The sequence below is a fragment of the Peromyscus eremicus genome, chromosome X (genome assembly GCF_949786415.1).
Source record: "Peromyscus eremicus chromosome X, PerEre_H2_v1, whole genome shotgun sequence".
Taxonomy (NCBI): domain Eukaryota; kingdom Metazoa; phylum Chordata; class Mammalia; order Rodentia; family Cricetidae; genus Peromyscus; species Peromyscus eremicus.
Window position 1 is genome coordinate 88,886,896 of NC_081439.1, and position 26,152 is coordinate 88,913,047.

The 26,152-nt window shown below is 43.3% G+C and overlaps 1 long non-coding RNA gene across 1 annotated transcript; it reads left to right on the top strand.

The window, feature by feature from the left end:
- Positions 1–10,418: 10,418 nt before the first annotated feature.
- On the top strand, positions 10,419–25,133 carry LOC131898898 (uncharacterized). The gene is made up of 3 exons (XR_009376036.1): positions 10,419–10,494; positions 14,914–14,980; positions 25,041–25,133. It is a non-coding gene; the product is annotated as an uncharacterized LOC131898898 (long non-coding RNA).
- Positions 25,134–26,152: the final 1,019 nt, after the last annotated feature.

Below are 26,152 nucleotides of genomic sequence, written 5' to 3' on the forward strand. Positions count from 1 at the left end.
AAAGGGTCATGTAACATGGAGTGAACTAGTCAAGGGAAGTAGAGAAATGGATTGAAGAAAGTGGTCAGACCAAGGATGCATAGCTCAAAGGCAAGTGAATTAATACACAAGACAAGAACTTGAAGCACTACAGGTTTTGTTGTTCAGCTTTCTACAGCTCCACATTGGAATGCCAAAATGTTGTTTTTTACTTTTTAGTCTTTGCTCTTTGGCTCTTTTGGGGGGCCCACCATCCAGCTCCCAAATAAATCACACATGGAGGCATATTATCACTTATAAATGACTGGCCTTAGCTTGGCTTGTTTCTTGCCAAGCTTTTCTTAACTTAAAATTATTCCATCTACCCTTTGCCTTTGGGTTTTTTCCTTTTCTTATTTCTGTATATCTTACTTTTACTCTTAATCCCTGGCTCGCTGGTTGTGTGGCTGGGTGGTTGGCTCCTAGCATCCTCTTCTCTTGCTCCTTCTTTTTCTGTCCTCCTAGATTTCTCCTTCTATTTATTCTCTCTGCCTGCGAGCCCTACCTGTCCTTTCTCCTGCCTTGCTATTGGCCATTCAGTTCATTATTAGACCACCAGGTGTTTTAGACAGGCACAGTAACACAGCTTCACAGAGTGAAACAAATGCAGCATAAAAGAATGTAACACATCTTTGCATCATTAAAGCAAATGTTCCACACCATAAACAAATGTAACATACCTTAAAATAATATTCCACAACATCAAAGTGCTTAGCTTGGGTCAGGCACAGTCTGAGAAATCCATCAACGACAAGTCTTGGGATTAGGAAAGTGGTCATTCTTGATAATCTGACGGTCTAGATTATGAATTTCATGAGGGCTAGGACTGTGTTTCTTATATTTGTTGCTGAGCTTCAGCACCTGATACATAGACACTACCAATACATAATTTGTTGAGTAGGTGAATGAATGAATGAATGAATGAACAATGTGAACAATAACTTAAACTAGTGCCTAGACCAAGACTCTCACTTCTGCCATGTAAGAAATGTAGAAGTTCAGAGAAAAGTCTATATAGAGGAAGGTGGTACACAGGACAGGTAGGTTGCCCTTCCAAATGACCTAGGAAGTGGAATATTTTTGGCAGTTTCTTATACAGATATGGAAACCTGTCAAACAGATTATCTGAAATTTAAAATGGAATTATGCTAGACCAGTATTTGTATCTTATAGTTAGTGAGTAAAGGAGGATGGGAGGAGAGGTCTTAACAGGAAATCTCAAAAATAACGATGGTACAAATAGCAAGGCATGATGGTACATACCTGTAATTCCAGCACTCTGAAAGGCCGAGACAAGCAGATATAGAGTTCTAAACCAGCCTGGGCAATGCAGGGAGATAGTCTCAAAACAACAACAACAAAACAAACAAAAAAACCACATGTACAGGGGCTGGAGACATGACTCAGCCCTTAAGAGCACTGGCTGCTTTTCCAGAAGACCCTGGTTCAATTCTCAGCAACTACATGGCAGCTCACACCTGTCTGTAACTCCAGTTCCAGAGGCTCTGATACCCTCACACAGACATACATGCAGGCAAAACACCAATGCACATAAATTAAAAATAAAAGAAAAAACGTGTAAATATGTGGGGAAGATGGATACAGGTGCTCTGAGTAAAATAAAATGTGTGGAGGATTATCACCCTAGAAAAGAATCTTAGGGTGTTCATAAAGTAATAGTAACATCGTCTACCTCTATGTTGAATCCATTGTATTCTTGATGATTGTACCCAATATCTAACACTCTTGGTGGTAATGCTGATTAGACTTGTATAATTATGTTCACTAAATTTTAATTAGTGGAAATCCATACTGTTAAGATAAGAAGAAAAAAAAAAAAGGGCCGGGCGGTGGTGGTGCACGCCTTTAATCCCAGCACTCGGGAGGCAGAGCCAGGCGGATCTCTGTGAGTTCGAGGCCAGCCTGGACTACCAAGTGAGTTCCAGGAAAGGCGCAAAGCTACACAGAGAAACCCTGTCTTGAAAAACCAAAAAAAAAAAAAAAAAAAAAAAAAAAAGATAAGAAGAGACCTTGAAATTATCTGTATAAAGTTGGGCATGGTCAGGGCCATGCTGATGTTAGTGGCCTGCACTGTTACTTGGGACCATGATATTGTCTGTGCCAGGGCTGCTGCCTAGGGCCATGTCTGGGTCCATGGCCCAGCAGCAGCCAGGGTCTGAGTTGATGTTCATGGCTCCTGTTACCACTGAGGGCTGTGGGGATGCCCAGGGTCTGGACAGTCACCTGAGACCATATTGGTGTCCCAGAGCCTTGCTACTGCCAGAGTCATACTGATCTGGGTGGCCTAAGATGCCACCAGGCCATGGTGACATCCAGGACCTGAGCTGATGCCGAGAGCCATATCTGGGTTCCTGCTGCAGCTGGGGTCTGTGATGATGTCCATGGCCTGGGTTACCACAAGGGATCATATGAACTATGCATGTTGAAATTTGAGGGCAGTGCTGAGCCGGCTCCACTCCTCACTGGTCCTGGGATAGCTGGCCCTGCCCCTTGATGGACACTGCAGCAGGAGAGCTGGCCAAATCCCACATGGGAGAGGTAGTCCTGGCACTTACTCAGGAGAGATGTCCCTACCCCTTACCATGGATGTGGGAGAGCTGGCCCTGACGGCATGGGCCTAGGAGAGCTGGCTCTGCCCCTCAACTGAGGGGGGCAGTTGCAGTAGCCCAGACCAAACCAGCTCAGCTACCACTCAGACTCACACTCTGGGCCTTGGGTTGGTGTAGTTGGAGTTTTCTCCAGTCCCTCCCAGGCCCGCAGGTGCTCAGACCCAAATAAACACAGAGACTTATATTACTTATTAACTGTTTGGCTGTGGCAGGCTCCTTGCTATCCAGTTCTTATATCTTAAATTAACCCATTTCTATCAATCTGTAAGTTGCCACGTGGCTTGTGGCTTACCAGTACTTTACATCTTACTTCTCATGGTGGCAGCAGCTGGCAGTGTTTCCTGACTCAGCCTTCACTTCCAGAATTCTCTTCTCTGCTTGTCCTGCCTATACTTTACTTCCGGCCTGGCTACTGGCCAATCAGCGTTTTATTTATCAATCAATCAGAGCAACACATTCACAGCATACAGAACATGCGACAACAGGTTGGCCCACTCTAACATCCACCCCATCTATGACCTGCTGGAGTGCGGGAAGGGTCTGGTCCTGCAGAACAATAACCACAGGATCTCCATGACTCAGGGCAACAACAGGGTATCCGAGAGGAGTTTCAGTGAGGGTCCAGTGACAATGGTGTGCCAGAGGCCTTGAACCAGACCAAAGACTCATTGTAATGAACATTTGTAGGTAGAGATGATTGGACAAAAGGGTATACTTCAGGACACACCACAGCTCCCAGTGCCACTAGGATGAATGAAGAGGGGTTGGGAAGATGGAACAGTGAGGTGGGTTTTTGTTTGTTTTGTATTGTTTTTAATTAATTTGGGGGGAGTTTCTTTGGGGAGGATACTGCAGGGGTAAGATGTGAATATGAAGGGACTGGGAGGTGAGTGGGATTGGGGTGCATGATGTAAAATTCCCAAAGAATTAACAAAGATTTATGCTATTTTTAAAATGCTAGTCATAGTGAGACACACCTGTAATATCAACATTTGGGGAGACTGAGTCAAGAGACTCATGAGTTTGAGCTAAGCCTGGCCTAGATAGTGACATGTTGCCTAAAAATTAAATTTATCCATGAGTAGGTAAGGTGGCTTAATGAGTAAAGATGCCTGTCACCAAGACTAAGGACCTGCCTTCAGTCCCTGGGACTCATATGGTGGAAGGAGAAAACAGAATCCTACAAGTTGTCCTCTCTCTCTCTCTCTCTCTCTTTCTCTCTCTCTCTCTCTCTCTTTCTCTCTCTCTCTCTCTCTCTCTCTCTCTCTCTCTCTCTCTCTCTCTCACACACACACACACACACACACAAATTGTGATAAAAATTTTATTTTAAAACATTATTCATGCAGAAGCTGGAGAGATTCCTCAGTTAAGAGCATTTGCTGCTCTTCCAGAGGAACAGAGTTCAGATTCCAGTACCCATGTCAGGCAGCTCACAATGGCCTGTAACTCCAGTTCCAGGGGATCTGACACTGCCTTCTGTCCTCCATGGGCATCTTCACACTCAACTCTAACTCTCTCTGTCTCTCTCTGTCTCTCTGTCTCTCTGTCTCTGTCTCTGTCTCTCTCTCTCTCTCTGTCTCTCTCTCTCTCTCTGTCTCTCTCTCTCTCTCTCTCTCTCTCTCTCTCTCTCTCACACACACACACACACACACACACACAGAGTGTAAATAAATATTATTCATGCAATACAATTTATACCTGAAAACGTAAGAACCAGAGGACAGAAGATTTGGCCTCTGTGATTACCTGACCTTGGTACTGAATCTTTCAGGCCCTCAATTTAGGTATATTTGGATATTCCTTTAGTTCTCAGTCCATTCCAAACCGATGTTCTGTAAGGACTGGCAATAATGAAAGGATGGATGTGAAGATCAGCAGAAGGGAAGGAGAACAAAAATTCCTTAGCTGACCCTGATTTTACTGCCTTTTGCTTCCTGTGGCTCCCACCTTTACCTCAGGAAAATCAAAGCTCTATAGAAGAAAGGCTTTACTCCATCATTCTGGCATCCTTGCACTATCCAAGTAGGCCCTACAGGCAAACTTGGCCCACAGCTAGTCTGACTCCTAGAAGAATGCCTATGATTCTCTTCCCAGAGCACAGTAGAATGGGAGTCTGGGAGGGACTACTTTAAGGCTATATTACATTTGGCCCCTTCTCTCCATAGGAAAGCTGTCATCAGTTTCACTTTGCCTCCAATCACATGGGTTCTGATGGGACCCAGGCTTTCTAATCATTTTCTTCAGCATAGATCCTAGAATATAAAGCCAATCATAGTGTAAGTAGACTTGGCTTCTGAGTAATGGAACATTCTGCAACATACACAGACGTCCTCAGGCCTTTTGTGGGGAGAGCATTCTTCTTGGTATTTGGACTACCAGAAACTATACTTTTAAACTTCTGTTTCCTTTCACTGAATCTAAAAACTCATTCATTGTATCTTTACCACTGCATCAGTCAGGCCTTGGACTTAGGCTTGCCTTGTGTATTTGACAGCTGTTTGCTATAAAATTTCCCATTTTTGGTATATTATAGCACCTTCCTTTATTCTTCAAGGAGCTGAATTGAACAAAAAGATGTAAATTATAAGGGTGTGTTTCCTGCCAGTTTACATCACAGGGAAAGTTCCACTTCCTGGGCTTTCTAACATAGCTGGAGAAGTAACAGATCTCCTCTGCAGTGTGATATGAGGCCAGCTTCACAGACAGCAGAGTTTGCCTCTATATTCTATCATCTGAAAGCTACCTTTTGTTTGAAAATATGTCTACTATAAGCCTGTACCACATTACCAGATGAATGATTGATTGATTAATTGATTATTTACTATTTTTTTCAGGCTGATTTCAAGATCCCTATGTATCAGAGACTAGTCTTAAGCTCCTGATTCTCCTGCCTCCACCTCCCAAGTACTGAGATGACAGGCATGTGCCACCACATCTGGCTTCAGCTGACCCTTTAAAGCCTGAAAATTCAAAATTTCCTGCCTCTCCTTGTCACCCCTTAATTATATAATGAATTATCTTTAGAAGGTCTTTTTTTTTAATATTTTCTTGGTTACTGAGAAGGAAGAATATAGTCAATAAGAATATTTTTTACCTTTCTCACTGCTGCGATAAAATATCTAATAAAGTAACTCAGGAAAGGGCTTCTTCTGACGCACCACTTGAGGGCGTAGTCTACAATGGTGGGGAGTTATTCCAGCAGAATTTGGAGGCAGTTGATTGTTGTTGGTTGTTTTTGCTCTTTTGGGGGGCCCACCACCCAGCTCCCATATAAATCACACACAGAGGCTTATCTTACTTATAAATGCCCAGCCTTAGCTTGGCTTAGTTTCAAGCCAGCTTTCCTTAACTTAAATTATCCTGTCTACCTTTTGCCTCTGGTCTTTTCCCATTCTCTTACTTCTGTAAATCTTACTCTTATTCTGTAACTTGCTATGTAGCTGGCTGGCTGGCCCCTGGAATCCTCCTCCTTCCCTGGCTCGCTCTCTCTTTTTTTTTCTTTTTCATATTTCTCCTTCTATATAGTCTCTCTGCCTGCCAGCCCTGCCTATCCTTTCTTCTGCCTTGCTATTGGCTGTTTACTTCTTTATTAGACCATCAGGTGTTTCAGACAGACACAGTAACACAGCTTCACAGAGTTAAACAAATGTAACATAAAAGAATGCAACACACCTTAAATTAGTATTCTCCAACAGTTGGTCCCATTTCATCCCCAATGAGAAAGCAGGAAGATAAAAGCTGTCCTCAGCTAGCCTTCTCCTTTTGATTCAATCTGAGACCCCAGCATACTACAGATTGATGCTGCCCAGATTTGTGTTGATTCTTCCCACTTCAATTGACCCCATCTAGGAACGTCCATAGACACGTCCAGATGTTTGTGATTCTAGATCCTGTTGACAATATTAATACATGCAGTAGGGATATATAATTTGCCAATATCTTTCCATTAGCACATTATTCGTGACTAATTTATCAATCCTTCTAATTGTTCCTTGAGTTTAAAGAGCCCAGTTTTCAATAACAATGTTAAGAAGACATCGTGGGAGTGTGGGGCCAGAAGTAAAGGCCTGATAGAGATTACGTATGTGGGCATGCTAAAGCTACCCAAACCAAACCTTGAAATGGACAGGGTGGCCTACTTGTCAGTTTGCTGATCAGGTTCTATTCTAATTTTACTTAGCAACATTTTCCAAGAATTTACTTTGCACAAGTCTCTATATCTTGGTAAGTGTTTCTACTTTCATCTGTGTGTGTTTAAGAAATATTTCCTTTCTCAATTACCAATAAATCATCAAATTCAGAGATTTAAAATTATATGGGGTAATTATTAAATTGCACACTCTATTATAAATATCAGCAATATTTTTCATCTTGGTATCTCCCCCACCCAGTAATGAAAAGAATGCTAGGAACATAATGGGGAGTAAAATTTGTAAGTATAAGTTCTCTATTGACTCCTTGGATATTCCACATCATGCACCCCAATTCCACCCACCTCCCAGTTCCTTCATATCTGCCCTTCACCCTTGCAGAAAGAAAAGAAAATTTAAAAAATTAAAACCAAAACAAACAAAAACCCACCTTGCTCCTCCATCTTTCCTGCCCCTCCAACACTTCCTCATTCATCCCAATGGCATTGGGAGCCAAGCTGCATCATGCAACATACTCTCCTGTCCCATCAGCTTTACTTGTAAATGTTCATTGCAATGAGTCATTGGTCTGGTTCAAGGCCTCTGGTACACCATCATCACTGGACCCTCACTGAAACTCCTCTCGGATATGCTGCTGTTGCTCTAACTCATGGAGATCCTGCTTGTTATCCTCCCACTGGACCTGTCCTTTCCACATACTCCAGCAGGTCCTAGATGGGGTAAATGTTAGGGTGGGCCAACCCAAGGCCCTGGATGTGGGCCTGGGTAGTAGCTGAGCTGGTCAGATCCTGCCACTGGGCCTGCCCTCTCCGGTGAAGGGTAGAGCCAGCTCTCCTAGGCCCGTGCCATCAGGGTCAGTTCTCCCTTGCCCGTGTTGAGGGATGGGGCCATCTCTCCTGAGTGCAAGAGGCCAGCTCTCTGGGCCCAGGTCATTGCAACCAGCTCTTCTGTGAGGGTGAGGGACAGCTCTCTTGCTGCAATGTCCAGTGAGGGATAGGGCCAGCTTTCCCAGGGCCAGAGAAGAGCAGAGCCAACTCAGCCTGGCCCTCAGATTTCATCATGCATGGTTCTTATGGCCCCTTGTGGTAACATGGGCCACAGACATCAACACAGACCCCAGCTGCAGCAGGACCATGGACCCAGACATGGCCCTCGGCAGCAGCTCAGGCCCAGGTATCACCATGCCCCATGCAGAAGCTCAAGTTACTCAGATCAGTATGGCCCCAGTGGCAGCATGGCTCTTGAACAACATGGTCTCAGGTGGCTGACCAGACCCTAGGCATCCGCAGGGCCCTATGTGGTAACAGTGTAGGATCTGAGGAAATGCTGATGGAAGACCTAGACTCAAATAGTATGCAAAAACAAAGAGTGTTTATTATACCAGCATGCATGTGGGGTCATTCACTTGTACAAAATGGTGAGGACCCGAGAGGGATGTGCAAGCTCCTTTTAAGCACAGCTAAGGGGAGTTTCAGGGTCAGTTTCCTAACTGGTTAATCAGGCAGTGGTTACATTAGTATATTTTTATTGGCTGAGGTCTAGTTTTATTATTTTTGGACACATCTGCACAAGCTTGGACGTGACTCAGAAGGGGCTGCTGGGTTTGTCCTTGAGATACTGTGAGGTTGACTTAGACCCTTTGTGTTTGTTTTCTCCCTCTACCTTGAATGTAAGGGCCTTGTAGATAGATGCCCTTTGTTGGAAAAGATATCTGTCCTTCTCAGAGAACTGGAATCTAAGTTCAGTTGTGAAAGGGGGAGAGTTTAACCCCTTCAACAGGAACCACGGATGTCAACTCAGACCCTAACTGCTGTAAGGCTGTGGGCCCAGAGATGGCCCTTGGCAGCAGCTCATGCCTGGATGACATAATGACCCCAGATGGCAGCACAGACCACTCATATCAGCATGGTCCCAGTGGCAGCATGGCTCTCGGACACTAACGTGGCCCCATGTGGAAGGCCAGACCCTGAGCATCCACATGACCTTCGATGGTAACAGGAGCCATGTACATCAACACAGTCCCTGGCCGCAGTAAATGTTTCTTAAATGACCAGACCAAACAAGTGTATATTTGTGTGTTGTGCGCAACAATTATAAGAAGACCACTTTGATCCTCCATGCCTGGAAATTCATAGAGAAAGAGCCATTCACACTAGCGATCATGTCATATATGTTGCCCAACTATGTATGGTACAACTTCACTGACACTCTGGGACTGATTCTGTTCCTACGGAGGGGGATATGAAAGACCCTTTCTGCTATCACATTGAATGAAGCTGGCCTTTCCAAAAATCAACCTCTGTCTGTCTGTCTCTCTCCCTGTCTCTCTCTCTGTCTCTCTGTCTTTCTCTGTCTTTCTCTGTCTCTGTCTCTCTGTCTCTCTCACACACACAGAGACACACACACACCTTATCAAAACTTTAGACAACAGCTTCATATTTGGTAGTCATTCAGGCTATTAACAAGCCATTAAATTCTGTTGTAGAATATTATTTTAAGATGTGTTTTATTTGTTTATGCTGTGAAACATTTGTTTAATGATGTAAAGATGTGTTGCATTCTTTTATGTTGCATTTGTTTAACTCTGTGAAGCTGTGTTACTGTGCCTGTCTAAAACACCTGATGGTCTAATAAAGAACTGAATGGCCAATAGTGAGGCAGGAGAAAGGATGGGCAGGGCTGGCAGGCAGAGAGAATAAATAGAAGGAAAAATCTGGGACAAAAAGAAGAAAGAGCAAGAGAACAAGGACAGGAGGATGCTGGGGCCAGCCACTTAACCAGCAACCGAGTAAGAAAGGAAGATATACAGAAACAGAGAAAGGTAAAAGCCCAGAGGCAAAAGGTAGACGAGATATTTTAAGAAAAGCTGGCTAGAAACAATCCAAGCTAAGACCAGGCATTTATAAGTAATTTATTTATTATTAATTATTAATTATAAATAATAATAAGCCTCTGTGTGTGATTTATTTGGGAGCTGGGTGGCAGGCCCCCCAAAGAGCTAAGAGTAAAAAGCCAAACAACTACATTTTGGTGCCCAAAGTGGTACAATAGAAACCAGCAACACTTTAAGATGTGGTTAATTTAATCCACCCAGTAATCACATGCCCACGAAGTTTATTAAGGCCTCCGTAGAACAGGAAGGTCCTGTGCCCAGATCAGCAGATTCCTGCCTTGCCAACTGCCCGCAAGGGTTTTAGCCGTAGCGACCCATAGTATGGGGTAATCAAGTTTAAGGCCCAACACTGAGAAAATGGTCTAGTCCAGTTGCTTCTGGAATCCTGGTTGAGTAGGTGGATTTCCAAGATAGTCACAATACACTTTTTTGATCAAAGACACAGTTTTCCTACTCTCTGAGTCCTCCCATTCCCTTCCTCTTGGCAGTGCCTTCTCAACTTTTTTTTTTTACGTAAATTAACCCATTTATTAGAGCACAGGCAGGTCTCAAACGGTATGCTTCTACTGGTCTTTCAGTTCCTTCAGTCTTCTGATGGCGGACTTCACTGTGATGGCAGAAGTCATGTTGTAGGTCCTGGCCCCACCAGCCACTGTTTTTATCCAGGCACCTCCCTCTGGACCGCCTCTTTTCGGAGTCATTTCCCCTATCCCCGCCCTGAGACCGTGGCTCCCACGTGGTCCGAATCCCTTCGCTGCTGGCAGAAGTGAGAGAAGAGCAGATTGGCTTTGCAAACCGGGTGAGTGCTTTCTCCCGAGCAGTTGAGAAAACCCTCCCCTGCTTTTCCTGGATTCAGATGGGCAGGAGATAGAGTAGGCCAAGCGGCTGACCTTAGGCGGAGCGGCTAGCGACCCTATCTCCTGATGGCCGGCCCGTGGGAGGTACCACCTCTCTAACCCTGGGGTTCAGCCGCTGTCCTGGCAGAAGTTCCTTGGGGCGGAGGGACTGCCGGTTCCCGCTGCGTGCACGTGGCATGCACAGGCTGGCTCTGTCTTTGGAGCAGGAGGGCTAGTTGGTCAGGTCAGCCTCAAAAGTTTGTTGTTGGTAGGGAGGACAAAAGGTTCTCGACAGGCACGGGGGATAAGCGTGTGAGGGGTACAAAACTGTGTACGTGGCGAGCCGCCGTTAAGGTGAGCCCACCACTACTTATAGTTAGATTTTTTTATTTATTTATTCCAGACAGCTGGGACTAGACCCAGGTATTCCGGATTTAAGTGTAACCCCGAGCATTTTGATCAAGGGGCCTTTAAAGGGCAAAACCCACATCCTATTATCAGCTGCAGAGGGAGGTTTGTACAAGTAAGCAGTTTAACAGAAGCTAAGTTCTGTTAGTTGGAGTATTTTGGTCTCGGGTCCTAGAATAGAGATGGTGATTTTCCACAGTATTCTCCATCAAGGAGATCAAAGTCCCATTAAACCTGATATGGCTTCAGCAACAGTGCAAGATGGAGGGACCTCTGCACTCTTTTGCCCTGTCACGGAGCTTGTGTGTGTAACGTTGTGCATGGGGGAGAAGCAAGTGTATGTTTTACACAACTGCAGAGTTGGGATTGTGTGTCCGGTGACTTGGTGCCATCAAAACCGCAGAAGGATGTGTAGAGGAATGTGGTATTATAGTGTGTGGGCGTGTCTGTTCTTTTGCACGTGCAGAGTGCTTGCAAGCCTCTGAGCCTGAGTGCGAGCCTGGTGCCTGGGCTCTACGTGCGCATGCGTGCTGGGGGGAGGGGAAAACCACCTGGAAGGCCAACCTAAAGCCCGAGTTGGGGCCCACACTAATGTAGTCTGTGTAACTCTTCTGAGCAGCTTTTGCTACCTGCTGGAGGACATGTTTCTTACCCACAGGTTTCCCCCCCCTCCCCCCAAAAAAACCGGGGTTTCTCTGTGCAGTTTTTGGTGCCTGTCCTGGATCTTGCTCTTTAGACCAGGCTGGCCTCTAATTCGCAGAGATCTGTCTGCCTCTGCCTCCTGAGTGCTGGGATTAAAGGCGTGCACCACCACCGCCGCCTGGCACCCCCAGTTTTTTGTTTGTTTCCTTTTCTTTCCTCAGTTGGGCAGAAGAGTGACAAGGGCCTGTTGTAAACCTGAGGAAATTATTCACCACCCCCTCCAAATGCCTACAGTTTGCATATAAGCTTAGAGTTCGCGAAGTGGCCATTCAGAGTTCCCTGGTTGTCATTTAGAGAGGAGAGGGACAGACCCAAATACGTTACTCTATTTGCTGTTGTAGTCTCTTGATTGTGTGAGGGATGAAATGGAACAGGTGACTCAGCTGTTATTTAGTCATTATTTGGGACTGTCCTTAACTTGATACAGCTTTGAGGGGTAGGTATTATATTACATGTGCTGGCGGGTCTGGCGGGTAGAGCCAAGGTGCCCCACAGTGGGTGAGAGACAGAGATGCCATGCAGACAGTGCTCAGTGAACAGTTTTATTTGGTGGGGGGAAAGAGGGAAAGAGAGATAGAGAAGGGTGAGGGGTTCCAGAGGTGCATTCCTCCTGGGAGGAAAGTAGAAGAGAGGGAAATGGGAGGAGTTTTCCCTTAAAATAGGCTTTTATGCCAGGGCATAGGGTGGCCCCAATTGCAGGATCAGAATATTAACAGTAGGTATGCTGCTTCTGTGAGACAGAGTGCTCTCAGAACGAGAAGCCTGTGAAAAAAAGACGCCCCCCCCCCCAATAAGCTTACAGGAGGAAGCCTCTGGACTACAAGTACAGAATTTCACTGTACACCATACCTGCAGATGCCGTCTCTCCCCTAGTCTGTCCTGGGATATCATTAGTGTTGGAGAGTATTGTTCAGCTGCTTGGCAAGTGTGTAGGTAGTGTGGGGAGTATGAATCCAAGGTTGAAACTTTATTGGATCCATGCTTAGGAGGCCCACTAACTTGGGTTCTGACCCCATCTTTACCACTGAGTAACAGAGTGTGAACCTAAGCAGTCTCCTTAATGTTCCTGTGCTTCACTTTCTACACTTATAAAGTTGAATAAGAGTTCACAGAGTGATCAGAAGTGTAAATAAGACTATAATAAACTACTAAGCACATGGGAAGCCTTTAATAAATAGCACCATATCTACAACTATGCATGTATGTATAGAATGCCCCTTTATATCCTAGCAGAATTGATTCCAGGAATCTTCATTTATACCAAAGGAAATTCTTGGAGTCTCAAGTCCCTTACATCAAGTCTTATTAAACTTCTTGTAGGGGAGGGCAGGGGGATAAGCAGTTAAGAGCACTTGTTGCTCTTGCAGAGGACACAGGTTTGATTCCCAGCACCCACACGGTGGTTCACAACTGTCTGTAAACTACAGTTCCAGGGAATCTCATACACTCTTCTGACCTCTGCAGGCACTGGGTGTGCATGTGGTGCACAGATATACATACAAGTAAAACATTCATACACATAAAATAAAACAAGTAAATCTAAAAAAAAAAAATTGAAAACTCAAAATCCCTTTCCCCACTTTTGATACATTTTTGCCCAAGGAAATTTGATGATACTCCAGGTATATAGGTACATACATAGGTATACAATGCAAAACATTTCTGGATAATCCTAAAGAAATTTATTGTATGAGAATTCTTTGGTATACATATAATTTTTTCATCTATTAAAGACAAAAGGAAATCAGCATACTAAGTAGATGGATGTGCTTTATTTTTATAGACAGAACTAAATCATGGTATTGCAAGATATAGAACATCTATAGTTTTCAGAGATGAATGATAGCTTTAATTTTATGATTGTCAATACTGAGATCTCTGCTTTATATAAATGTGTAGTACAAAACAATGCAGATATATTTAGGGCTTTTCCAGAGATTCTTGGAACTTCTGTCATAGTTCTAAGTCAAAAATCACTTGGATTTTTTTTTTTTGAAATTCAAGTCAGCAGCTCAAAGAGAAATTTAAAAATGGAACATCCTAATATAATACAAACCAAAAGTATTCAATATATGCTGAAGAATGACCGTAGGAGGATATTAAAAGTCTTTTTTTCTTAATTAATCCATTATGTCTCTACAGAAGCAGAAAACTGTACTGTAAAGTACTACAACCCCTAATATATAGCAGTCTACAATCTGAGCTGAGCTGTTTCAGGTAGCATTTGCTACTGCTCATAACAGCATGCTCAGTGCAAGTGTACATGTGTATTTAGAGCCAAGTCTGCAGTGAAATTGCATGATGGGGAACATTTCCAGAAGCACCTTGGATTCATTAAGCATTTAATTTTGAATTAAATTTTGGTCATTATACATCTAGAAACCTCATATTTGTCACCAACTTTTTTTTGTGATCTCCACAATCAGTTGGCATTGCTTTAGCTTAAGATGCTATGTCTTGGAGAATGTGGTTCAGAAACCCCACAGTTATAAACCTCCTTGCATATTTGAGTCTTATAAAATGCAACTTAAGTTATAATCTATGCACATACCCACAATATACTTTTTTGTTTTTTGAAACAAGGTCTTTATAGCCTTGGCTTCCCTGGAGCTCACTATGTAGACCAGGCTGGCCTCAAACTCACAGAGATCTGCTTGCCTCTGCCTCCTAAGTGTTGAGATTTAAGGATGTATGCCACCATGCCTGGCCCTGAAATATACTTAAATCATCTCTAGTTATATGTGGCACAATATAAAGCTGTGGTTCTCAACCTTCCTAATACTGCAATCCTTTAATACAAATTCTTCATGTTTTGGTGATCCTCAACCAGTAAATTATTTTCATTGCTACTTCATAACTGTAATTTTGCTACTGTCATGAACTGTAATGTAATATCTGATATGCAGGATATCTGATAGGCAACCCTTGTGAAAGGGTCATTTGACTCCCAAAGGGGTTGGAACCCACAGGTTGAGAACCACTGATATAAAGGCTGTATAAATAGTTGTTATATTGCATTGTTTAGGTAATAATAACAAGGAAATGTCTATATTTATTCAGTCCATTGTTTTCTCAATTATTTTTGATTCCCAATAGCTGAATGTACAGATGTGGAACCCAACATAAGGGCTATTGCAAATACATCTACATACGTATATGTATTTATAACATACAGATATATAAAATGTATAATTATATGTGTACATCTAATGGTATTAAATATTTTCTTCTGATAGAAGATATTAAGCTGATTTCTTTTTGGTTTCTTTTAGGCATATCATGTTGTGCTGCCCTCATCCAGAGCCCACTGAGTCCATCTTGTGAAGTCATACACTGGAAGTAAGTGGGACTTTGTTTTGAATTACAGTGTTCAGGTCCACCATCAAGTTACCTGGATTGTTCCATTGGCCTCCAAGCCTTTGTAATGGCCTTCTTCCCTTCCCTTCCTTCCCTGATCACCCTGTCCCCGCACTCTCTCACTTGTGTGATCCTGTACACAATCCTTTCCCTTGCCAGCACTCCTAATACTGAGAAGGCTGAGGCAGGAGGATAATGATTTTGAGGCCAGGCTATACTATACAGTGAGATCTTCTCTCAAAATAATCCCTTTCCTTATTTGATAAAGTCACCCAGAGTAGCTACACCATAAGTGGTAGATAGCTAGGTATGGTGTTGCATGCCTTTAATCTCAGCATTTATGAGGCAGAGGCAGCAGGAGGACCTCTGAGTTCAAGGCCAGCTTGGTCTATATAGCAAGTCATATATATGTGTGTGTGTGTGTGTGTGTGTGTGTGTGTGTGTGTGTGTGTGTATGTATGTATGTGTATAGCAAGCCAGAGCTACATAAAGGGACCTGTCTCAGAAAAGCAAAAATATATGGTAAATATGACTGAGGTTGTAGCTCAGTGGTAGAGCCCATGCTTAACATTTGTGATGCTCTAGGTTTGACCCCCAGCACTGAACACTCACAGAAAAAAGAATAAAAACAGTGCTCTGTGACACATGCCTGTAATCCTAGCACTCAGGAAGCTGAGGCAGGAGAATAAGTTCTTGGCCAGCTAGGGCTATATAGCAAAATCTTACCTCAAGAAAGACCAGACCACCTCCTACCCCTCCTTAAAGATGGCAATGGCAATGACAGTATATTTATTAGTCAGGGATCTTTTTTTTTTTTTTTTTTTTTGGTTTTTCGAGACAGGGTTTCTCTGTGTAGCTTTGTGCCTTTCTTGGAACTCACTTGGTAGCCCAGGCTGGCCTCAAACTCACAGAGATCTACCTACCTCTGCCTCTCAAGTGCTAGGATTAAAGGCGTGCACCACCACTGCTCAGTTTAGTCAGGGTTCTTTAGAGGAACAGAACCAATGGGATGAATATGAGTATATGTATGTGTGTGTGTGTGTGTGTGTGTGTGTGTGTGTGTGTGACACACACACTAATTTCTTCAGTCAGCTTATGTTAAAAATAGTAACAACAGCTGCATCACCCAAGAGGCTGGGGACCTGGTAGTTGCTCTGTCCTTGATACTGGCTATCTGAGAAGTTGAAGTTGTCCCACAGTAGCTGTCTCTCCTTGAAGGTGCTGACAACCTGGTAGTCCTCAGTCTACCAGGCACCAAAAACCTGGAAGATTTCTGGAGATCCACTGGTCCTTAGTCCATGATAGAAGCCTGGAGTCTTAGTTAGGATTACTAGTGCTGTGATGAAACACCACACCCAAGAGCATCATGGGGAGGAAAGGGGTTATTTTGCTTAAACTTCCATATCACAGGAAGTCAGGGCAGGAACCCTGAGGCAGGAGCTGATGCCGAGGTCATGGAGGAGTGCTACTTACTGTCTTGCTTACATGGCTTGCTCAGCCTGCTTTCTTATAGCACCCAGAGCCATTAGCTAAGTAGTAGCATTGCCCACTGTGAGCTGAGCCCTCCCATATGAACCATCAATCAGGAAAAATATCCCACAGACCTGCCTACAGCCTAATTTTATGGAGGCATTTTCTCAGTTGAGGTTCTTTCTTTTCAGGTGATTCTAGCTTGTGTCAAATTGATATAAAACTAGCTGGTACACCTTGAAATTCTGGATTCCTTATCAGGGAAGGAATCAGCAGCAGCAATAGGGTAAATTAACTTGGTGTCGAGAGGGAAAGACATCAATCTGCCATCTGCCATACCCGTTTTCTCTGGGCTGCTACCAGGAGTGGCCTCCTATAGTCAGCCTGGGTCTGCCCACATCAGCCAAGGCAGTCTGGATACTTCTTCAGGTGACACCTACTGAGGTGATTCTAATTTGTGACAAGTTGATGTTGAAACCAACCCTAATACCTAGCGATCACTGTATTGCTCTGCTCTAGTTGCTACCAAGGACTGACAGGTGAAGTGGCCTGTGGTTAGAGGCTGTTAGAATAGTGAGGCCAGCTCTCCTGCCTGTCACAGGGGGCAAGGGGTGAGGGTCATTTTTCCCTTACCCTTGCCACCCCATGGCATAAGAGGAAAGGGGCAGGGGCAGCTCTCCTGCTCTCACACCCACAGGCCAGCTCACCTGTGCCCGTGCCATCAGGGTCAGCTCTATTGTGCTGCCAGGTGAGGGTCAGGGCTTGTGGTAGGGGCAGTGCCAATTTTCCCACTCTCGTGACTTCAGCACTGGCTCTCCCACCTGCCAAAGGCGGTAAAGGGTCGGGGAGGGGAGGTCCTCTCTCTCTCTCCCACTCCACTATATGGCAGATGAAGGGTGGAGCCGGACCTCCCACGAGGGGCACCGGATAATCTGCATCTCTGTGCTGCAGTTGGTGCAGGGCAGGGCCAGTTCTCCTTAGTGCTGCAACCGGTAAGGGGCGGGGCCAACTCTGTGTAGCCCTGTCCTCACTGCTTTTGGTGGTAATAGGAGCCATGAACATCCACACAGGCAGTACAGACTGTGGCTGTGGCAGGTCCACGGACCCAGACGTGGCCTCTGGCAGCAGCCCAGGCCTGGATGACACCATGCCCAGCCTGGTTGTCAGCATAGGCTACTCAGATCTGTATGGTCCCAGCAGAGGCCTTAGACACTAACCTGGCCATAGGTGGCTGACCAGGCCCTTGATGTCTTTGTGACCCTTAGTGGCACTATGGGCCATGGACATCAATACAAGCCCCCAGCTGTGGTTGGACAATGGGCCCAGATTGTTCCTTGACAGCAGCCGGGCTTGGATGTCACCATGCCCCTGGTTGGCAGTGCAGGTCACTCAGATCTTCATGGACCCAATGGCAGCTTGGCCCTTGTACCATGAAATGGCCCCAGGTGTGGGCCTAGACCCCGGTCATCCACAGGGCCTTCGATGGCAACAGGAGCCTTAGACATCAGCGTACACTCTGGCTACATCAGGGCCTCTGAGTAAAAACGTTTCTATAGATGCTTATAATGGGAACTGACTCTGTCTAGAGTGTCAGAGATGTCCTTCAAGAAGTGATAACAACAAAAGTCCAATAATATATGTGTATGAAAATACAATGAAACGCAATGTATGTTAATAAAACAAAATTCATTAAAAAAGATATTCAGATAGAAGTGAATTGAATGCAGAATTGTGATAGATGGAGGTGGATCCTGAGTAGATAGAAGTGTTCCAGGTCATGGAAATAAACCTGTACACAGGCCTGAAGCTAGATATATAGTGGATTTGAGGAATCAGAAGATGTCTCATAGGAGTAGAGCATTTGAAGTACTGCTGTAGCCATATAAGAATAATGTGATTGAGGGCTAGGTGGTGAGGGATTTGGGCTCTATTGTAGCGACAGTTAGAAATGTTCCTACTTAAGGGTTATGATTAGGTGAGTAACATGATCCATTTTCTCTGTATTTGAATGTTTCTTTTGTGTATGAATTTAAAAGAAAATTATGTGTATGTGTGTGCTCGTGCGCACGCACACATGAACCATGATTTGCCTGTAGAGGTCAGAGGACAACTTTTAGGTGTCCGTTACCTCCTTCTGCCTTGGTTACTGAGGATTAAACACAGGTCATCAGACTCACACAGCAAATATTCATTATACAGGCTGAGTAGGTTATATTTAAGCATATGTATTATATGTGTGTGTGTGTGTGTGTGTGTGTGTGTGTGTGTGTGTGTATGTGGGCACACATAATAGTAAAAAGAGGCCATGAAATTAAGAGAGCAAGGAGGAATATATGGGAGGATTTGGAGGGAGAAAAGGGAAGAGAAAAATGTAATTATAATCTAAAACAAACAACAAAACATGCAGCCATTTTGCTGGCCCTGTTTGTGTTTCTGAGACGTGGTCTCATTTAACTCAGGATAGTCTTGATCTCCTCTTTTGTCTCTGCCTCCCAAGTGCTGGGATTATGGGCATATTTCACCAAGCCTTGCTTTGTCTGTTTCTTTAAGTATGTAAAAGTGTCTAGTCATTGTAAAAAATATACATCACAGAAATAGATTAAATCGTGCAAGTCCAGTTTGTACATTAGCATATATTTATCCATATATATATACACACTCAACATGCATATGTAAAAAATATATGCAAACATATAAGCACAACTAATATGATACCATTGTATAACAAAAAAGTGGATAATCATCATATTTCCACTTCCATGTGTGGAGATCGTTATTTTTTAAAATATCTTTTTATTAATTCTTTGAGAATTTTCTACAGGGAAGAGATCATGTCTTTTTTCTTGAGACAGGGTCTTCCTATGTAAAAATTATCTTTCCTCTATTTGATAAGCCCAATACACTTCCTGTAGGAAAGAGGATTATGTTGAACTCTTTTAGTTGCCACTTTTCCAGATGAGGAGTCAGTGTCCTATTCTACACTGACAGATTCTTAAATGGTGACTCTTTCTGGACAGGATGCATTCTTATTTATTTATTTATTTATTTATTTATTTATTTATTTATTTATTTATTTATTTATTTTTACATACTGGCCACAGTTTCCCCTTCCTCCTCTTCTCCCAGTCCCTTCCCCCCCACCAATCCCACCCCCAATCCACTCCTCCTCCATTTCTGTTCATATCTCCCATGGATATCAACAAAACAGGCATATCAAGTTGCAGGAAGACTAAGCACCTCCCTGTGTATTAAGTCTGGGCAAGGTGACCAAGTATGAGGAATAGGTTCCCAAAAGCTAGTAAAAGGGTCAGAGACAACTTCTGTTCCCATTATTAGGAGTCCCACAAGAGGACCACGCTACACAACTGTCACATATATGCAGAGTGCCCACGTCAGTCCCATGCAGGCTCCCTGGTTGAGTGCCTAGGTCAGTCCCATGCAGGCTCCCTGGTTGTCAGTTCAGTCTCTGTGAGCTGCTAGGAACCCAGGTTAGTTGATTCTGTGGATTTTCTTATGGAGTCCTTGACCTCTCTGGCTCCTACAATCCTTTTTCCTCCTCTTCTGAAGGATTCCTGAGCTCTGCCTAGTGTTTGGCTGTGGGTCTGCATCTATTTATATCAGTTGCTAGATGAAGCCTCTGTCATGACAATTGGCCAGGCACCAATCCATGAGTATAGCAGAGTGTCATTAGGCATCATTACATTGATATTTTTTTTTCCCACCAGTCGTGCTAGAGATTGAAGGACTGGCCACCTCCTACAACCTATACCAGGAGAGTAAGCCTACCTCTGATACTGCCTGGAGGCACCAGGACCCACAGGCTAGATGACTCAGAGACCTAGCATGCATTCTTGTAAATATACCATAGTATCTGAGTGACTGCTGTTTTATTTAGCATATTCTATTTCTGTGTTTTTACGTGTGATTGCCTATAACATGATTCTTAATCTGAGGGAAAACTACTTCTCTAGGGGGCATTTGGAAATGTGTGCAGGTGCTTTTCATTTTCACACTTAATTGAATATGTGTATATCTCTATGGACCATTTTATTAGTATTTAGCAGAAAGGATCTAGGAATGCTGAGAACTGGCCTATCCAAATTGCCAGGTGTTGCCAGATGTGGTGGCACATGCTTTTAATCCTAGCACTTGGAAGACAGAGGCAGGTGGATTTCTGTGAAATGGAGCCCAGCCTTATCTCCGTGGTGAGTTGCAGGCTATCTAGGGTTACATAGTAAGACCTTGTCTAAAAGTGCACGCGTATACACACACACACACACACACACACACACACACACACACACACACACACACACCAAGAAACAAAAAACTCACCAAAAACCAAAAACCAAATTGCTAGCTATGAAAAATGTTTTCTTGTGCTTATCCAATCTTCATAGCAATGTTCTATACTTGTATATTTAGGTTCAAATATAAGCTCATCTCCTTATATTTGTCAGTTTGGGTATCTAGATTATACTAGTCTTACTCTGTGTGCTCTAGTTGCCTGTATTTCTTGTTGCTATGGAAATTTGTATATGACATTTTACCATTTTATAAATTAACTGCTCAGAGGGACACAGTGTAGTGTATGTAATTTGTCTTCTTGGACCTTTTAGTATTTTGCACAGAGATTCCATATGCTCCTGGGGATCTGGTGAAATACATGTTATTTCCTATCCTGGAATTTTGGCCATTCCACCGCCTTTATTCTAGTGTAGATTAGTAACTAGCTATAAATGCTTTCTCCACAACTCCCCAGAGGTATCTTGACTTTAATTCAATCTGTGGCATATGTTTTGAATCAGAATTATTTCATTGTAAGTTGCAGAAATTGATTTTGATAATGCAAGCAAAAGTCAGACTACATGGAAGCACACTGGAGTTGTTCAAATTCAGAATGATGATACTTGGAAAACAAGGTCTTCAGAAATCAGGAACCCATTCAGGAGGCAGAGGCAGGCAGATCTCTGAGTTTGAGGTCAGTCTACAATGGTCTACAGGACGAGTTCCAGGACAGCCAGGTCTAAACAGAGAAACTCTGTTTTGGAAAAAAAAAAGCCAGGAACCAAAGAGCTTTAGGCATTTGGGCGCCGGGGCGGGGGTGGGTGGGTGGGGGAAGAACCTCTGTCTCTAGTATCTTCAATCAGGATTAAAAATTTAAGGATGGAGCTGGGCAGTAGTGGCGTACATCTTTAATCCCAGCACTCAGGAGAAAGAGGCAGGCAGGCAGATCTCTGTGAGTTCCAGGCCAGCCAGGGCTACTCAGAAAAACCCTGTCTCAAAAAAAAAAAAAAAAAAAAAAGATATGCTGAAGAGGTGGCCAAGAAGTGGCTAAGGGAACTGCTCCCTGAGGTTGATTCCCTGTCCCTACATGGCAACTTACAGCTGTCTGTGAGTCCAGATCCAGGATATCTAATGCCCTGTTCTGGACCCCGCAGGTACCAGGCATGCATGCATAGGCAAAACACTTACACACATAAAATATTTTTTTTTTAATTTAAGGATGGAATACTCATCCCAAGGACTGTTTGAGATTCCTTGTTAATATAAAAGGTCAGTGAAAAATAGCAACTAAAGGAAATATAAACATCTGTGAATGAAAATGTTGACTAAGCCGTTAAATATGTACATCAGGATCTCAGAAAGGGTTTGACTGGGATTAAAGAATAAAGAGCCATAAGCATAACTGAATTAATGGACATAATTTAGACTTCTTTGGAAGAAAGTGAGAGATGATGTCTCTCTCCAGCAGGCACGTACTGCTTTTGCAGTAACTTGAGGGTTGATCGTGTCTCAAGGAGGAATTAGACAGACCTGGAGACTGAAAAAAAAACTTGAAGATGTAGAACTCAAACACTGCTGTAAACATCCCATTTCCTAGGAATGAAATTGTTACGTGTAAGTTTTAATGGGATGTAGCCTCTTTTTGCCAACGTTGTAATAAACACCATACTTTCTTCTCTAAAGCTTATCATTTGTGTTGTACCTGTCCCATGCTATGTGTTTCATGAGTGCCATTTTATTTACTCTTCACAACAAATTAATTATGTAGATATTATTTTTTAGAGGCAGGGTTTCTCTGTGTAACAGTCCTGGCTGTCCTGGAACTCACTTTGTAGACCAGGCTGGCCTCAAACTCACAGAGATCTGCCTGCCTCTGCCTCCCAAGTGCTGGGATTAGAGACATGTGCTACTATGCCTGGCTATTATTTTATACATGTGTTCCCAGAGTCTTTGTTTGTTTTCGAGACAGGGTTTCTCTGTGTATTTTTGGTGTATGTCTTGGATCTCACTCTATAGTCCAGGCTGGCCTTGAACTCACAGAGATCCGCCTGGCTCTGTCTCCTGAGTGCTGGGATTAAAGACATGCACCACCACTGCTCGGCTCCTGGAGTCTTGAGAGAGTTTAATTTACTCAAGGTGTTATTACTTGAAAGAGTTAAATAGGACTTAAAGTTTGAGTTGAAAGACATAGATTTCATGTAAGTGTGATACACTACAAACAATAGGTATAGGTTAAGATTTTTGGCCCGGCAGTGGTGGCGTACGCCTTTAATCCCAGCACTCGGGAGGCAGAGCCAGGCGGATCGCTGTGAGTTCGAGGCCAGCCTGGACTACCAAGTGAGTTCCAGGAAAGGCGCAAAGCTACACAGAGAAACCCTGTCTCGAAAAACAAAAACAAAAACAAAAACAAAAACAAAAACAAAAACAACAACAACAACAAAAAAAAAGATTTTTGAACTTTCCCTGTGTACCACATACTGTGCTTAATACTTTAGGCATTATCTCATTTAGTCTTTATAATAACCTTACAAGCAAAATACTATTGTTGTCTGTAATTAAATGATGAGTTTGAGGCTTAAATGTATTAATTCATGACATGGTTGACACATACACATTTTAGTAAATGGAACAGTTGAGCTTGAATATATTTGCTGGATTCTAAAACCTATATGTTTTTTGGATACCTTCTCACATAGCAAAACCCACACAATCTATAACAACAGTTCTCTTCCTCGACCGTGTATTAAGCTCACCTAGTGAGCTTTAAACAAAATAGTGGTGAACCTCATCAAAGATTCTGATTTATCAGAAGTGTGGTCCAATTACTGCATTATTTTTAAAGCTAGTCATTTAGTTTAGTCAATAGATGTTAAACGAGTGTCTGTTCCATTCCAAATGGTCTCTAGGCATTTCTATTCAAGCAGGAGCTATGGATGCCTTACAAAGCCCACAACATTTCTGAATGTTTAGTGAGCGCTTGTTCTCACAGATTTGGAGGCCCGCTGAGACCTAGCTGGTTAGGAGTATTCTCTTGGACACCTCTGATTCAGACTGAGGTGGCTCTCTCTGCTTTTTTTGTGGTAGTACCACAATCAAGCTACAGTGGCTTCATGTATTTCTAATCTCCCTTGGACCAGTGGACTAGCTGGCTTTGCTTCGAAAATAAGCACCACCTTTTGGTGTGCAGAATTGGAAGGTTTATGGGCCAGAGCCAAAGAAGTTGAACCCAATAGTTCAGTTTAGCTGGGAAAGATGATAGAAAACAATATATAAGTACATTATCAAGTATAGTAGAAGGTACCAAGTTGTATTGCAAAGAAAATTAAGTTTTAGAAGCTACTATGAAAGCAATGTGTAGCTAGGACTGTGTGATGGCTTATCTTGCTTGTCAACTTGACTACATCTGGAATGAACTAAAACCCAAGGAGCTGGGCCCACCTGTGAAGGCCACCCACTCTAAATCTGGGCTGCGCCATCTGGTGGCAGCCCCCCAAAAAAGGACATGGAAGAAGGGAACTTGCTTTTTGCCTGCTTGCCCTCACTCTCAATGGCAAGTTCATTTGTCCTGCTGCTGAGACAGACATTCCTTCATTGGTGTTTGAACTTGCTTCTTTGGGGTCCTAACATAGACTGAAGACCAGCAGCTCTGTAGGAATTCCCTGGGATTCTAGCACCAGATCAGGACTGCTGGCATGTCTAGTCTCATGAACTGAGGAGCTGCTGGATTCTTGGCTTTTCCATCAGGGAGACAATCATTGTTAGACTAGCCAGATCACAGCTTGTAAGCCACACTAATAAATCTACTTTTACTATGCCTTAAATATATTAAATATATGAATATATTAATCATATCGGTTCTGTTTCTTTAGAGAACCCTGACTAAACAGACTGAGCCATTGTTCTTAAAGTGATAAGAATGATACTTGGGCTGGCATTGCCTCAGCCATGTTGAAAATAATATAATCCTAAAAGGTGAAGAATCTTACATCTAGCTAGAAATGAAACCAGAGCCTAGGCCTCCTTCTCTGCCTCCCTTTCTTCCTTCTCTGTTGGGATAGTCTCATTTTGTAGGCTTGGCTGGTCTCAAATTCACAGAGATCTGCCTGCCTCTTCATCCCGTGTACAAGGATTGAAGGCATGTACTACCATACCTGGCTTTGCATTTTGGTTTCTTAACTCTCTAAACTACAGTGTTTGAATCTATAGTCTTAGAATTTCCTTTTACCAGAGGCACAAAAAATAAGTTGTAGAGAGCCATTATGTCATTTTCTGTTTCGGATTACAGTGGTGGTCTTGATTTTCCTGGACGGATACTCTGAGGAAAAGAAAAACTATGGGACCTGCTAGTACCTCGAGTTTATTGTCTGGAGAGAAAGGTAAGTAATTTGGTGTAGAGAGAAGTATAAAGGGAAGCCTTCCTACTCTCTTTTATGGCTGCTTCCTGTGGGGAGCAGAGGCCAGTTATCCTCAAGAGACTGTTCACTTGCCAATGACATTCTAACATCTCCCTTTGTAAACCCTGCTTTCTTCTATCCACCTTTATTCCTCATTTTGTCCTGTCTTCTTGCTGACTGTATGTGCCATGCTTTCAAAGGTGTGCAGTAGTTAAAAAAGAAAAATCCAGGGATATAGATATGTGTGTTCCTGTGCATTCTTTATTTGCCTATATGTACAAGTATTTGAATGTAGGCTATAGTATGAATTTGTTGAAATAACATTCAGTAATGCCTTATTCTTCAACATTACCAAGTAGGCTCTGTTGCAGTGTGAATGTGAAATGTCCTCCATGAGCTTATATATCAAAACACCTGGTCTCTAGTTGGTGCTGGTGGTTTGTGTAGGTAGAGTTTCTCTGTGTCCTGGCAGTCACTCCCACATAACCACACAGAGACTTATTATTAATTACAAATGCTTGACTGATAGCTTAGGCTTGTCTCTAGCCAGCTCTTACAGTTTAAATTAACCCATTTCTATTCATCTATGTGCTGCCCCAAGGCTTGTTTACCTCATCTATGAACTTCCCATATTTCTTCTTCCATGTCTGGCTTGAGACTCCCCAGACTCTGCCCTTCTTCTTCCCAGCATTCTCTTTGCCCTGAAAATCCTGCCTAGCTACTTACTAGCCAGTAAGCTTTTTATTAAGAATGAGAGCAACACATTTTCATAATGTACAAAAGGATTATTCCACAGCAGGTTTGGAACTTTGTGAAACCTTTATTACACAGAGTCTTGATGAAACAAGTGGCTTGGTGGGGGTGGACCTTGGGGCTCATTTCTGTCTTCTGCGTGCTGCTTCATTGCAGGGGCAATGTGAATAGCCAATTCACAGCCCTACTGCCAAGCCTTCCCTGCCACAGTGGACCGTATCTCCTTGAACCAGAAGGCAAAGTAAACCCC